Source organism: Triturus cristatus, chromosome 4_1 (genome assembly GCF_964204655.1).
Source record: "Triturus cristatus chromosome 4_1, aTriCri1.1, whole genome shotgun sequence".
Lineage (NCBI taxonomy): Eukaryota > Metazoa > Chordata > Amphibia > Caudata > Salamandridae > Triturus > Triturus cristatus.
This window is the reverse complement of record NC_140585.1, coordinates 60,973,224-60,988,625: the sequence shown is the minus strand read 5'-3', so window position 1 is coordinate 60,988,625 and position 15,402 is coordinate 60,973,224. Positions and strand designations below refer to the sequence as shown.

The window sequence follows — 15,402 nt, the reverse complement described above, 5'->3', positions numbered from 1 at the left end:
TGACCTCTAAAAACCCAGTCATTTCCTGCCACAAAATGCTTGTTTGTGTATATTCATTCGAGACTGGATGTGATGGTTCTTTAAGTGCCCAGCAGAGGGCGCGCCTCGCTTGCTGGGATGAATCCACTGAACACATTGTATGAAAGGGTTTCCTGTACCAGGTCCGCGGTGGCAGAGACAGTACAAGCAGCCTATGTTGACATCATTTCCGGCCTCTCCCTCTGTGTCCAGCCTGCTGCAGAGGAGGAAGGTCACCCTTCTCTCTGTGCAGTTATCATCATCTTCAGACCCTCATAGACCCCCCTCTTGCCCCGACCCCAAATCTGCACCTGCCTCACCCCAGCCCTAGGAGGATGAGAGAGCCTGGAAATGTCTGCACAGGTTTCTGCTCAGGTAGGAGATTGGCAGCACCGTGTGCCGTGTTTGTACAAATAGACTGAATAATCCTGGAGGAAATCTCCTACAGGAGCCAGGCTCGGGCCTTTTCTTCTGGCCCTGGGGGTGTGTGTGGTCATCGTTTGTTTTAAAGAGAGGATCTGTGCACTGCACTGCATCTTAATGTACTGTGAGAAATCTATGCACACCACGTCATTTCACTGCACTATGAGAAATCTGTGCACAAGGCACTGCATCTTACTGCACTGTTAGTAATCTGTGCACTGCATCTTAACTGCACTATGAGGAATCTGTGCACGCTGCACTGCATCTTAATGCACTGTGACAGATCTGTGCACACTGCACTTTACTGCACTATGAGGAATCTGTCGTTACAATGCATCTTACTGTACTAAGAAATGTGGGCCACTGCACTGCATCTAACTGCACTGTGAAAATTCTGTTCACAGTGCACTGCATCTTAGCGCTCCATGAGAAATCTGTGCACACTCTTTGCTTGGCTCTCACTGTTAGTTTGTTGACTTGTCCACCTGTACCCCTATGTCAGAAGCATTATCTGCTGCAGAGGTTGTGTGTCTGCTGCAGGGATTGTGTGTGTGTGCACTGACCTTGGGTCTGCCAGGTAGGAGGCCTTTCAAGCAGTGGAACGTACATGGCTGTGTTTTTAATGTACCTCTGCAGGTTGGATGTGTGTGTGCATGTGAACAGGGTAGAGTTGTCTTTGCAGGCTGTGTGTGTGTTTGAGGCGCATCTACAGTGTGTCTTTTTGAAGTGAGTATGTCTTAGCAGATGTTGGTGGGACTCTCAGTTACTCTTCTTGGCCTCTCCTCTCTGTACAGGAATCTTTATGATCACTTGCTGTAAGAGGGTCTGCTCTGTGCAGAATAGTCAGGTACTACTCGGCACACAGCAGACATCTGAGCAAAGTCACTTGTGAAGTTCTAGTTCTTCCCCACAGTTTGAAGGAATTAGTCAGGTTTGAGTGAGACTTCAGCACGACTACCAAATGTGTGAGTGCCCACAAGCACCCATATGACAATGCTACAAGGGGTTGCTGCACTCTCTCATCATCGGTGTGTTGATGAGGATTGTGCTATGATATGAAGACTACATGAAGGATTCCAAGAGACTCTTGAAGTCAGTCTGCTCTAGTTACCAAACTCATCTCTAGTGAGATAGTTAAGAGGTCCCAGGTTCCAACCGTCCTCCTTTATAAATGTGTTTATGGACATACTGCACAGATCTGTGTTACCTTTGCATCAAACATACCAATCCAAATAAATTCTGTTGGAGGTGGCCCTTTCTAGGGTGCTTTCCCTTTTTTTTGCTTTTGTCCCTCCTGGTTTTCCGCTGATCTATGTACTAGCCTAAGGACTTTGATCGCTTTTTACATTGCCATTCAGTGCCAAAGTGATGTGCTTGTCTTATACATACTGGTGATTACTGTATACATGATTGGCTAAATTGAGTTAGCTGTAAGTACCTTGTCTAGAGGTAAGACATATACCTAGGGCACCTCCTGCATGGGTCAGCCGAACTGGTTGTGCCACCCACGGAGGTAGTTCTTTAAATGTGCCACAGATTTGCCATGACGGGGCCTGTGTGTGCAGGTTACTGTTACTAGGCTTGGCATTTAAGAAGACACTTGCCAAGGTTCTGCATGTCTCTTGCTATATTTGAGTACTCCCTGGGGACAGGGTGCAGTGGCGGGAAGAGGTAGGGCATCTGTGTGTGCTACATACACTGGTAGTGAATGGCACCAAGTAGTGTGCTTGGTACAGTAGGGCTTGCTCCTCATATTGGATTGGCCTGAGGGATCTGTAGAAAGGCTATTGAGCTGGATTTCCTGCATGCAGAAGGTGTCAGTATAGTGTGTGATATCGATGAGTTTGTGATGACGATCCTGCTCCGGTGGTGTGAGTGAATTCGACATTATGACGGTGGAAATACCACTTTGGGAAAGTGGGAATGTCTGTATTCATGGCTCTGTATGCCTACCCACCTGTCTCTAATTCACAGCTGGCTGCTGGAGGGATGGCTACATCTGTGCATTTTCTGATAAGACAGCTATAAACTAGGGGCTCAAGGTATACTGTAGACCTCTCACTCTGAGGGGCCTTCCTGTGTTGGTTAAGAGGGGGTGGAATTGGCGCCTGCATTCCAAGTGGCAGGGTTGTGGCCCCACTAAAGATACTGATCAAGCCTCCCAGGGTAGGATGTCAGACATGACAACATTTAGAGAGGGTCGTGCATTTCAAAGGTGACCTTTTTAGCTGATCTCATCTTCATAGGTCATTGTGGGTATAACCACTGGGGCTGTTTCTTCAGGAGTTAAAGACGCTTTGGGGATTGGAAACATACCACGCTGGTTTGACGCTGGGACATTAACAAGAAGAACTATTTGGGCGGGGGGGCTGCAACTGGATTATCTGCAGACTTGTGGTGGCCTGGGGCTTGTTTTGCTCTAGGAAGGGGACTATCACTTAGTTGATTTGGCCTGGATGTTGCTGGCCGGCAGCTAATTGGCAACTGTCTTGGCCCGGGTCCCCAAGCACTCTCCAAGGGCTGGTTGACTGGCCTCCTGTCCACGAGTTCCCATGTTTGTTATTCAGGGACTCTTCGTGGGATTTCATCTACACATTTTGTACAAGGTCGTCTAGAATACATAACTTGGTAAACTGTTTTCTTTGCTCGTTTAGCAACAGCGCTTACTATTTAGCCATAACATGTTGGCATCTCCAGCACAATAGTTTTAGCCTATAAATGATGTTCCGTCCCCTTGGATGCAGAGAGGACTGTTCTGGAATGACAGCAGTGCCTGACATACAACCCTGCGTAAACTAAGTTTACACGCAACCACCTTACTACATACACCAGGTATGTGGGCTTAGGCCAATCCCAGAGATCGCAAATATATCCCTGTGCTCACAAAATAAGGGTAGAACTAGACAGATATATAATTTGCCATGTTTGGGATGTTTGTCCTGTACAGTCTGGTAGTAATTCAAATTACTTTGTTTAGTTGCATCTGCCTAATGATCGCAGCACATTTACTTCATAATAGACTACGATAGTTTTAATAAATGTATTGTAAACTTTCTTTGTGTTTTTCTTATGTTTACTATGGGCATGCATGAGTGAGTAAATGAGTTAAAAAAAGGGGAGGATCCGTTTCCACAGTGCCCTTGGAGATAGAGGGTCGTGTTTGAGGTTGCCGAAATCACCTGTTATTCTGGGAAGATTCGGAGTTCAGGTGAGGCACTATGAGCTATCAGGATTGGGCCAACAGGTACTGACATTGTAGAGAGACTCAGTCCATACAGTCTGACTATCTGTCATCCTAACACACAGTTCTGCTTTACCAGCGCAATCCATGCAACAGGTTCAACCATTATAACATTACTGTGTGGTTATAAGATTATATTATTCTACTACCACCTATCCTATTGAGAACATAGTGGGAGTACCCTTTGCCAGGTATCTTGGGATAGCCTAAAGTCCCATACCTGACTGTCATGTATCACAAAGCCAGCCTGTGTAGAACGGTTAGCATCCATCTTTTTTGCAATCAGTCTTTCTGTGTGTGTTAAATTATACGACAAAAACAATTCTGTTGCGTTTAGATATTTCCACGACACACGGTTTGATTTTAAAATCTGCAATTTCCACTCAATTGCATGATCGTTCTCAGTTGACTTGTCCTTAAGTGTAACATAGAATGCATATGATACAATATTTTTCAAAGAAAATCTGTGATTTGACAATGCAGTCATGCCATTGTCCACGACAGCCAATGCATTTTCCAAATTAATCCTGTCAATTTATCTTAAGCGTTCAGCAGCGTCCTGCTGAAAAGTTTTTCACAGTTCATTGTAATTGGGGTATATGAATCTGTTAGAATGTGGTGACCTAGGACCCAAGAAGAAATCTTGTAAATCCATGTCATTAGAAAGGAAATATAGATGTTCCTTAACTGCAGATAATGTGGAATGTTGTAACCATTGCTGGGTAGATGCAGGTTTGGGTTATCAAATAGTAGAACAGCGAGGCTTGGCAATCAGGAACAGTTTAAATTAATAAAACAATAATAGTTTGGAATAGCAGCCACATCTCCTACAGCTTCGTGCTGGAATTCACTTTGCATTAGGTCCATGGCATGCTTTATTCTGTACACCCGGTGCAATAAAGTGAAGCTTGTCCCACTTTGGGCAGGAAGTTCTGGTACAGTGGGTCATAAATATTGTGTTTAGATCCTTTATCCCACTCTTATAGACGGGGCCATAAATACCAACTGGATGTCACATTCTGAGGTGGTCCAGGTGTGTTGTGTGTGTTATCTAGGGTAACGCTTACTGCTATGCATTATTTGGGCTTTATCTGATGAGTGCAACTGACTTGTTTCTTTAGGTATTAGATCCTGGGACCACATGTGATTTTCTGTTGCAATCTTCCTGGTGTGTTTGAGGCTTGTTCTATGTCTGGTGTTTCCATCACGGTAAGTGCTAGGGATGAACAGAGGACAACAGTGTTATGTTGATTTAATAAAGGGTCACTCTGGAACCGTAACAAGTGTTTTATGGTGATTTAGCTAGTGCAGGCAACAGTTGTTCTCTGATGTGCTGGACTCCTACGAGCGGGTCCTTTCTATAAATTAACGCAAATCTAACATTGCCCCTCCCTAATTGAGTTATCTACTACCCTGGCTGTTTGTGTCCGCGTCTTGAGCATGGATGGTTCCTGTTTCTAGCTTGCGGTGTGAGTGTTTCCCTTGGCATTGTGTGTCCTAATCAGGTGTATTCCCCCTATTTTCAGGGTATCCTTCTTCACGCAGGCCCATATTAGTTGCAGGGTGCTGCATAGCAAGAGCTAGATTGCAACCACTGGTAACGAGGCCTTACAACAATTCACTATCAGTAATTGGGCAATTAACGACAGGCTAATGAAAATGATCAAATAAAACAACCCCCCTCTCTAATTAACTTTTCCTAGTCCGAATGACTGAGTATAACACATTTGCAGTCATAAAACAGATGAATGGGGTTTCCAGGGAATTAATTACTGTAAGGGCTGCAGAGTAAGAAATTAGACTCAGTTTTGTTAACATTGTTATAAAAACAATAGAAGAATAAAATATGAGACATTGTTTGAGTAGACAAGCCATCACAAGGACATAGCAATGGAATATTTAGTGAATGTTCTTAAGCTGGGTATCCTACCATCAGGGGAAAAAAATCAATCTCATCCTTGTTAAAAGATATCGATGCATGTTGTTAGAGACAAAGGAGAGATATGAATCATGTCCTGTGGGCACCCTGGTCAGTCTCTGTTAGAATATAACCGTGACTTTACTTTGATTACATTGCCATCTTTCTAACTCACATTTATTAACAAAAGCCTCTCTTAACTCAGTTTTGGAGAAAGATAAGCATTTAGAGGGTGATGTGTACAGAAAAGCTAGGCCCAAATCTGTCAAAGACTTCTTGACATATGCTAGCCAAGGAATACTAATGGCTCGGTCAAGGTTGATTATATCTTTTATTACAGCTTGAGTCCACATAACCGAGTCCCTTTTACAGATACGCAGCCATAAGAGGAGCGGGCCAGTTTGATCGAGTCTGTAATAAAAGGGAGGTAGAGTTCTTTGTGGGCAATCAGATTCGAGCAAGCCAGAGTAACTGAAAGCAGCTTTTTAACAAACTTATCCTCCACTGTCTGCAGAGCACCCACTTCAGCTGTACGCCATATTTCTGCCATGTAAGGGGCGATGGATTTTGCCAAATAAACTTCTACCATTTCTCGAATTGATGTTTTACCCAGTTTAGAGGCGAATTTCCACAGAGCAGCTATGCTTCTTTGCAACAAATTAATTCTGTTTTCTACCATAGCAGACCAGTTAAGTTTGGAATCGAAGAAGAGGGCTAGATACACAAGCATTTGCAATGCAATTGGTTTTGCTTTCACACGAGTTTGAGCTATTGCAACTGTAAATGACAATGCATTTTATTTATGTTTTGGGTTTTAAAACCTAAAGAAAAGACATTGGCATTTACAATACTAATAGCTTAAGCTCTAGAAAATGCGAGACCTATTGCATTGCAATAAAGGGCCTTTTCGACCGCTTGTTAGATTGTAAATATCTGAGGATGAGACCGGCCTGCGACGTCTTCAAAGTAGTGATAAATAGTGCAGTGCACTAAATGTTGTAAATTACACAGACACAAAGCGTGAAGTGAGAGTTACATTTGATCCGAGCTATAAACACTAACAAAGCGCTCCAACACCTTTCGCTCGATGATTACACTGTCGTGGCTCAGGAGGAAGAGCGGGGGTGGCTATTTCCTGCCCTCTCCATGGTTTGAGTGTGCAGTGTGGTATTGCGTAATGTCATCGCTATCTTTGGCCTAATAAAAAACACTCCAGCTGTCGTAGGGCCCTGGCTTCACCTCCTGGTGCAGGGCGGGCTGTGCTTTATGGCAGTCATGGAGGGAGGGATGGTCTCGGCTGTAGCTCCAGCCTCGTACAGTGCCCCTGCTATTACTAGTGAGCGAGAGGTGCTAAAGTGGTGGTATTGGTGGTGGTGGTATTATTGGTGGTGGTGGTGTTGTTAATAAAACAGGCTTTTGAAAACAACCGGTCAGATGGCTTTAATATAGAAAATAGGTGCTGTTGTCAGTTTCCCGCACTCAATATGGAGGGTGGGGCATTTTTTTCAAGGTTAAGAAACAGAAAAAGTATATTGTCACATTAATGGAACAGTTCTTGGAATTACTGGGAAAGGCACTGCCGACTCCACATTATTTTAGGTCAATATCACATTTCTATCCTAAATGCAGGAGATTAGTAGTCTATGCTTATATATGGGCTCAATGCATGCCCAGGCCTAGTACTCAGTTTACATCCAAACCAATCATGTTGAAAGTTACCAAATTTCCCAACTGAATGCGAATTTAATCATAATTTGTTTTATCCGATTATTTTCTCAAAAAAGTAGTGATTTTTAGTGCCTTTCTCCTAAAAATATACGGTGAATTAAAGCGTAATTAAACTGTAAAAAAAAAAAATACGCTGTGTGGAACTGATGAATTTCACAAAGATTGCAAAGTTTCAAAGTTTGTAAAAACTTAGTGTTGCGGACATAAAGCCCTTGCAACGTCACTCACCTCTAGCACAAACAGAAAACAAACACTAAAGTAATTCAAGCAACATTAAGCAGTGTACTCAAAATATCTGCGGGTCTTAGCTGCTCATTTTCACCAATAATAAAAAAAAGGTGTACACAATTAATATAAAATCACACAGTCACACTTCAAACCCATGGGCATCTCACCCAATCACTCATCCCCCAATGATCCAACAGCTGTTCCTTTTCTAGTTGAAATTCTGACTTTCAACTGTCCACAGGCAGCAGCACTCCTCAGCTATGCACGGTGTTCAGAAATACTGTGTTTTAGAAATATCTGTGTCTCTTGGCACAGGGTTCAACAACTAAATACAAAGACATTAATAAAGATGTCAGCGTATCACCAGCAATAAGCAAAAGTAGATACACTGACAATTGCTTAACACTTTACTCATTTTTCATTGTCTTCATCCACACATAACTGTTGTTTTTGAATTGCTTACTTGTTTTCACCAACTTTCTAAAGCAAAAAGCAGATTCAAACTCAAAACATATACAGTCATTCAATGCAGGGTCATTGGGTCGCAGCCACTTACACATCAACAAAAATCAGCAAATTCCACAAGGCAAGCCGTGGGTGTTTGCTAAGCATTTTGATACAGACTGTTATTCCTAAAATAGTATGGACATTTTGAGGAAACAGAAAATAAAATCCAGCAGAAATGCAAGGTGCAGAAAGGCTAACAAACTCTCAAAAAATTAAATTACCAAAAACCCTATTTGTGAATTCCTTTATCCTTCCAGAGTGGGTATGGTGCCAGAAAACTGTGGTCGTAATATTGTCGGACGTAAATATTGTGCCTTGTTGATTCAAAACCATTGCTACACTGGAGTAATAACATGAAATCTACCCCAATGGGACGATGTTTTTGTAAACTATATTTAGGACAAAATGTTTGTCAGACATAATTTCTGATTACGATATTCAGACATAGAGCCCCAGAGTGGGGTGTACGAACTTGTAATTATATTATTTTCAGTTTTATATAACACACCGCCAAGATTGAAAGTTTTATATGGTTTTTGTGGACTTGTCCGCGGCCTTCGACTGCGTAAACCACTCAAAATTGTGGGTTCTTTTGGAGTCGATGGGCATGGACAGCTCCATAATTCTTTTTATTTGGGAGACGTATAGAGAGGCAGGGGCAGTAGTCAGGTTTGGTAAACGGGGAGAATGTTCAGAAATATTTAAAATTGAAAAGGGGGTGCGACAGGGGTGTGTACTTGCCCTCTTTCTTTTTTCCTTCTACACCAATAAATGTAATTAAGTTTTGACCGCGCAGTTCTGAGATGTTCAATCAGCAGATGGCTTATCGCTGCCTGCTGTCTTCTATGCAGATGATGTGGTTTTGATGGCCAGGACACCCCTGGCCCTACAGCGCTTGATTGGCTCTTATTCAACTTTCAAGGCTGAACTGGGTCTGCTTGTTAACAAATCAAAAACCTTTGTTATGCTAGTGGGACTGGGAAGGAAAAAGTATTTTTCATTCCACCTAGATGGGTGTTCTCTGGAACGTGTAGAGTCCTTTATTAGGTCGAGCCTGAGCCAGCGCGCAGGTGCTGCTCTGCGGAGATCTGTGGTAGTTCCGTACGGTTAGTAGAGCAGCTTCGCTCACTCCCCCGCCCTTATTTTTGATTGGCTTGTGTCTTTGTCCTTCGTAAATGCTGGCGTCTGATTCATTATGAGGCTTATTAGTCCCTCCTTAGTATGGGCATGTTTCTATTTGTATGCTCCCATGGCTACTAGCACCTTTACTTGTTTGTTACGTGGTGTGTGCTCTATTTTCTGTAATGAGTTTTCCTACTGCAGGCACAACGACGTGCCCACCTGGGACAATGGCGCAGACGATTTTCCAAGCGCCGCACTTTAATTTTATTAGCAGCTTCAAAGCTGCATCTGCTCCCCCTCTAGCCCCACCTGCATCTTCATCAGCGGCAAAAGCCCCTTCCGGCCATAGTGATCAGCCGCTGAGCTGGGCTCCGACCGGCCCACCTCCCCTACTCCCCTGCAGCAGCTGACCAGCAGCCCATGTGGCTGCCAGGAACCCGATGCATGCGAGTACTGATATTGTTAAATTTAAAATATCAGCTTACTTACTTGCATAGACTCGCAAATGGTACACTTATGCCGTCTACACTGCGTGTACACGTTAGTTCTCAGAAATGCATCCTACTGCTGAAAGTGTTACTATGGAACAGAGGAATATGACATAAGATTTTTTCTTTACTTAAACGCTTCCAAGTTGGACATAAAAGTCTACTTAGAAAGCTACCGTTTTCAATAAAGGTTGTTGAAAACAATGGACAAGAGCTCTCCTGCAACCAAGCCTATTAATCTCCCCCCACCTCTGAAGCTATTTTGGCCAATCAGCAAGGAGATTGTTGTCCTGCAACCAGCAATCATGGTGCTCGTTCCACATGTGCAGGTCATGCTGGGAACGCAAAGGTAATTGCTGCCTCTTATTGCTCCAACACATAACTGCAACATCTCTCCAGTCATGGGGTGACATGGTTTTATTATAACTAGGTCCCAAGTTAATGAAAAACTGTTTGAAATGTTTCCGTAGTTATGATGCATAAAATGGACTATCAACAAATCATTAGTGTCGGGAGATGACGGCGTAACCCACGGGGAGATGACGGCGTAACCCACGTACGCCGCTGCTGTGCTTCCTGTTCCACTGCCCCCCCCTACGACGCTGTTCCGCTGTCCGGCGCCGCTTGCACCGTAATGTTACTGCTACGGAGGTCTTTCCTTTGCTCAGCTTTCTGTTTCCCTTGCGGTAATTGTTCCGGGAAACCAGTTGGGCTTACCGTTCCTCTCCCTGTCTCGGCGCACTGAACTTTGTCTTGAGATTCCTCCCGCCTATCGTCTCTCTGACCTCCCGCGGCACTCCGGAAGGAGTTCGGTGCCTTTTCTCAGCCTTTGGTAACTGGCTCTGGCTCCGTTTTGGTGTTTCCAAGACCGAGGGAGGTGCGCACAGTGCTGCAGGTCCTCGGGGCAAGGTCAAGCCCAGTCAGCCACAGCGTCTACAAGAATTATGGCGACGCGAGTTAGAGGTAAGCAGAGTAAAATCGACACAGCAAGGGGATTGTAAAAATCACCACCAGTGACCATATCAACACCCAAGCCGAAAGGCGTTGAAAGGAGAGGTGTGGGGAAGACACGACAAAAGAGCGCTTTAAAGATTAAGGCAGCAGAGACTGTAGAAAATCATAGACAAAATAAACTCAGCGCTCTAAAACAACGTGCAGGAGAGGAGGAGGAGGGGGGGGAGGACGATGACTCCGAAGATGAGGAGATTGATGAAGATGGCGATGAAACTCTATTGGAGCTTTCAGCTGAGCTGAACCTCCGGGCAATTGGCGAATTGCGAGAATGTAATGTGGAAGATCAGGTGGAAAAAATGAACAGCATAACTAATGGTGCGAATCCTTCCCAGGTTCTAGCCAAGAACGTCGACATCCACCCAGGTCCTAAGCAGTGTCCCCTCTTTTCCAGACCATTACAACATCAGGGGCAGCCCCATAGTACTCCTGGACAGGAAGAAAGAAACCAGATTGGTGTCATTGGCGCTCTTGAATCGGTGATTCCTAGTGGGGAAAAGGGGAATTTATCCAATCCAGAAATATCTTCGGTGGGGCCACAGCTAGGCCCATGCTTAGAAGGACTGTCCCTGGGAATGCTCAACGAAAATGAAAGTCTCCCCCTTCTATAAACATTCCACAAACCTCCAAAACCTCAAAAATCCCGGCTCTCCTATCACCTGCGCTGCCGTCGCTACCCCCACCGCAGTCCCCTCTATGTCCTGTGTTCCAACCTCACTGTCCCGGCACGCCTGGAAAGACCGGAAAGACGCCCGTAAATATCGATCTGCTATCTCCACCACCCTCATTCCCTCCATTGCTGAGTCCAGCAGCTTTAGGACAGGGCATATGTCCACCTGAGGCTCTAGAACCTGATCTCTCTGAGCCCCTTAATGCTCCAAAATCAAATTCTGTGGAAGATATGCTCCTTACGATACTCCGCGAATTAAGGGATTTTAAAATCTCCCAAGCTCAAGAAGTATCGCTTCTACATACTAGACTTACTAAATTGGGGGAGTGCTTTGGGAATCTTCCCTTGAGGGTCTCCGAGGCTGAGACTCGCATTTCGACCTTAGAAGACACTTTGACATCAATGAAGAAAGATCTCCAAGTAGCAAATAGAGGGAAATTACAGATGGCAGAAAAACTGCAGGATTTGGAAAATTTTAACAGGCGGTCCAATTTACGCTTAGTAGGTATTTCTGAGGGCCTGGAAGACAGAGATGTGGTAAAATGGTCAGAGTCCCTCTTAAAAAAGGCTATACCCGATCTTCAGGGCGATTTAACAATCACCAGGGCACACAGAGTCCCTGCATATAAACCTAATAATCTGAAATTCCCTCCCACAATATTGTTGAAATTTTCAGACTATAGGATTAAAGAGAAAATTCTCAATATCGCCTTTGCGAAGAGGACATTTAACGCAGATGGAATAAACAATTTTCGAAGTTTCTCGGATATGTCAGCGGCGTCTGCTCACAGGCGCAAGGACTTTGTTAAGATGATTGATTCTTTTAAAGCCAAAGGAGCTCAGGCTATGATTGTGCAACAGTCTAAATTGAAGGTGTTAGCTAAGGGGAGATTCTTTATCTTTACGGATTTACAAGAAGCCCAGTTGTTCCTCGAGGGTCTTGGTACATAATCCCTAGGACAACAAAAGATAAAGGGAGGGGGGAGGGGTGGTGAGAATGAGAATTTTTTTTTTTTTCCTTTTTTTCTCTTTTTTTCCTTTTTCTTATCTCTCTTCTCTCTTCTTTTCGGGCTCTAGTAGGGACAGGAAGCACACAAGGATGCAACAAGATGGCATCCACACAGAAGGATAAGACACAAAGAGGGACGGAAGTGGGCCAAGGGAGGTTACCGTCCTCTTTAGGGGGGTAGAGGGGGCACACGGTGGTGTTGCAGGGGAGAAAAAGAGAGTTCATATATTAGGGAATTGTTTGACCAATTAGTGTTACAGAATGGAATGGAGCATTTAGGAATGGTTAGCAGTAGTGGTCTGCCAAGTGGTGTTTTTTTTCTTTTTTTTCTCTTTATGCTTTGGCAAAATTTGCACTTTAAATATTATAGTACTAAGTTTAACGAACTATGAAAATTGCATATTTGCACATAAGGTGTTCTTTCCTCTTTATTCTAACTGCTATGTTTGCACAATTGCTCGGATTAACTGATTATTTGCTGCTACTTGAATTATCGAAGTACTGTTTTTTGCATATTTGTACAACTAATGAGGGATGAGTAATACACTGAAGTCTGTTTTTCCTCCTTATTTTAACTGCTATGTTTGCTCAAATGCTCAGATTAACTGATGTTTTTTTTCCTAAATTAATTGATATTATTGAATTATTGAAGTACTGTTTTTTGTGTATTTGCACAATTATTGAGGGATGAGTAATACATTGAAGTTTGTCTCTTTTAATGCAAACGGTCTGAATAACCCCCGTAAAAAAATTGCTATTGAGTGTTGGCTAAAGAGCCTGAACCCAGATGTCATTTTCTTACAAGGGGTTTGTATTCTAATAGGAAGGCATGTAAGCTTCATTTTGGAAGGTACACTTTCCGACCCTAGTGGCAGATGGGCACTTCTACATGGTAAATTTAACCATGTAAATATAATCTTAGCTACAATTTATGCTCCAGTTATAGACGACCCTCTTCCAATTTTACATTTGAAGCAAGCACTAACAGGACTACCTGGGCAAATAATATGGGGTGGGGATTTCAACTTTTTACAGAACCCTTTAGTTGATTCTTCAAAAAAAGATAGGCGCCAGAATAAACCCCAAGTGGCCATCGCTTTACAGAGTTGTAAGTTAGATCTTGACGTTGTTGACTACTGGCGATCATGTAATATGCTTGGACGTGTTTATTCTTGCTACTCAGCGAAATATAATTCAGCGTCCAGGTTAGACTTTTTTTTAACATCACACGGGTTAGAGGTACACAAATATGCTCATTTAATAAACGCATTCTCCGACCATGCAGCAATTTTCATGGAGTTAAATGTTGGAAGACAAGAATTTAAACCACTTATGAGATGGTATTTTAATAAGCATAACTTATTGGATACACAATGGTGTGCAGTTATTGAGGAAGAGATCTGTGAGTTTTTTGCAAGGAATAGAGGTACAGCTCCACTTAACGTGACCTGGGATGCCTTTAAGGCCACCTTGCGTGGAATAATTACATCTGGTGACACGAGAGCGCGATTGTGATCTTGTACTGTATTGTCTGTGAGGCTTTTTAACGGGGCTGGGAGAATTTTGGGACGAATTGTATTGGATCTGGAAGTGTTTTAGCTAAAAACAATCGCATTAGACTTTTAAAACAATTTTGTACTGACTCGCTTTAAAACTGGAATTGTTTTAGGTAATAACTGCAATAGACTTTTAATTTAATTTTGCACTTACCCGCACTTTAAAACTGACCCATCCACGCGCTTGCGAGGGATTGAGCTCTAGTCACGTCCGGCTGAGAAGCATTCTTCCTCACTTCCGGGTGCCACTCCAGCGCCGCCATTTTTGCTGACGCTCTGGTGGTTCTTACTGGCACAGCTGACCCTCTATTTAGGAGGGGCCATGCAAGCGCGCATTCCTAAGACTGCTTTTAACTAATGTGTGTGTTGCGCCGTGTTACGGATTGAATTGGTGACACGAGAGCGCGATTGTGATCTTGTACTGTATTGTCTGTGAGGCTTTTTAACGGGGCTGGGAGAATTTTGGGACGAATTGTATTGGATCTGGAAGTGTTTTAGCTAAAAACAATCGCATTAGACTTTTAAAACAATTTTGTACTGACTCGCTTTTAAAACTGGAATTGTTTTAGGTAATAACTGCAATAGACTTTTAATTTAATTTTGCACTTACCCGCACTTTAAAACTGACCCATCCACGCGCTTGCGAGGGATTGAGCTCTAGTCACGTCCGGCTGAGAAGCATTCTTCCTCACTTCTGGGTGCCACTCCAGCGCCGCCATTTTTGCTGACGCTCTAGTGGTTCTTCCTGGCACAGCTGACCCTCTATTTAGGAGGGGTCATGCAAGCGCGCAGCGCGCGCGCGCAGCGGGCGCGCCGGTGGCGCGCCAGAGGCAAGCCCGTCTGCGCCCGTCCGCGCCTCGGCCGCACTCAGCATCAGCCATGATGCTAGAACCGAGGTAAGTCTAATGAAATACTCTAGGGAGCAACTATTAGCCATAGGGAACAAGGTCAGTGGGGGGAAGAAAGTTACTGTGACCCCACAGCCTAGCCTGGTCCTTGAGTGTGGCTTGATTAACTGCCGCTCCTTAGCAAAACACCATCAGGAAGTTTTTAATATGGTGGAAGATCTGCACTTGGATGTGTTATTCCTCACGGAGACGTGGTGTAGTGATGACTCCTCAGTGGAACTAGGGTTTGCTTGCCCGGAAGGCTATAAGATCTTCCACAAGCCAAGAGCTACTGGACGGGGGGGAGGGGTTGGGGTGATGTTTAAAGATACGTGGGGCTTTGCCCCTTTTAAGGTTGATGAGGTGGCGGGCATTGAGCTACTAGGATTCTCCCTTCAAGAATAAAGAGGGAGGCTCCTTACAGGGATGGTTAGTTACAGACCCCCAAGTTCTAACACACAGTACCAAAAGCTTCTAGATGTCATTGCGGCTCAGTCGTTGACTCATTCAAGAATGCTGCTTCTGGGGGACTTCAATTTGTGGGAGAATGGTACCTTAGACGGACACCTAAGAGATCTCAGGGAAACATGTGAGAG

At 43.9% G+C, this 15,402-nt stretch overlaps 1 protein-coding gene and 1 pseudogene across 2 annotated transcripts in view; both read left to right on the top strand.

Moving 5' to 3' along the window:
* Positions 1 to 219: 219 nt before the first annotated feature.
* The window catches only part of LOC146839511 (uncharacterized), a 42,571-nt gene continuing 27,388 nt past the window's right edge, over positions 220 to 15,402 (top strand). Inside the window, exon 1 of the mRNA XM_085651570.1 lies at positions 220 to 393. The gene's annotated coding sequence lies outside the window, so the exon portion shown is untranslated. The remainder of the gene's footprint in view (positions 394 to 15,402) is intronic.
* Positions 339 to 15,402, top strand: part of LOC146839509 (uncharacterized) — a 343,610-nt pseudogene continuing 328,546 nt past the window's right edge. Inside the window, exon 1 of the transcript XR_014980982.1 lies at positions 339 to 393. The product of XR_014980982.1 is annotated as an uncharacterized LOC146839509 (transcript). The remainder of the gene's footprint in view (positions 394 to 15,402) is intronic.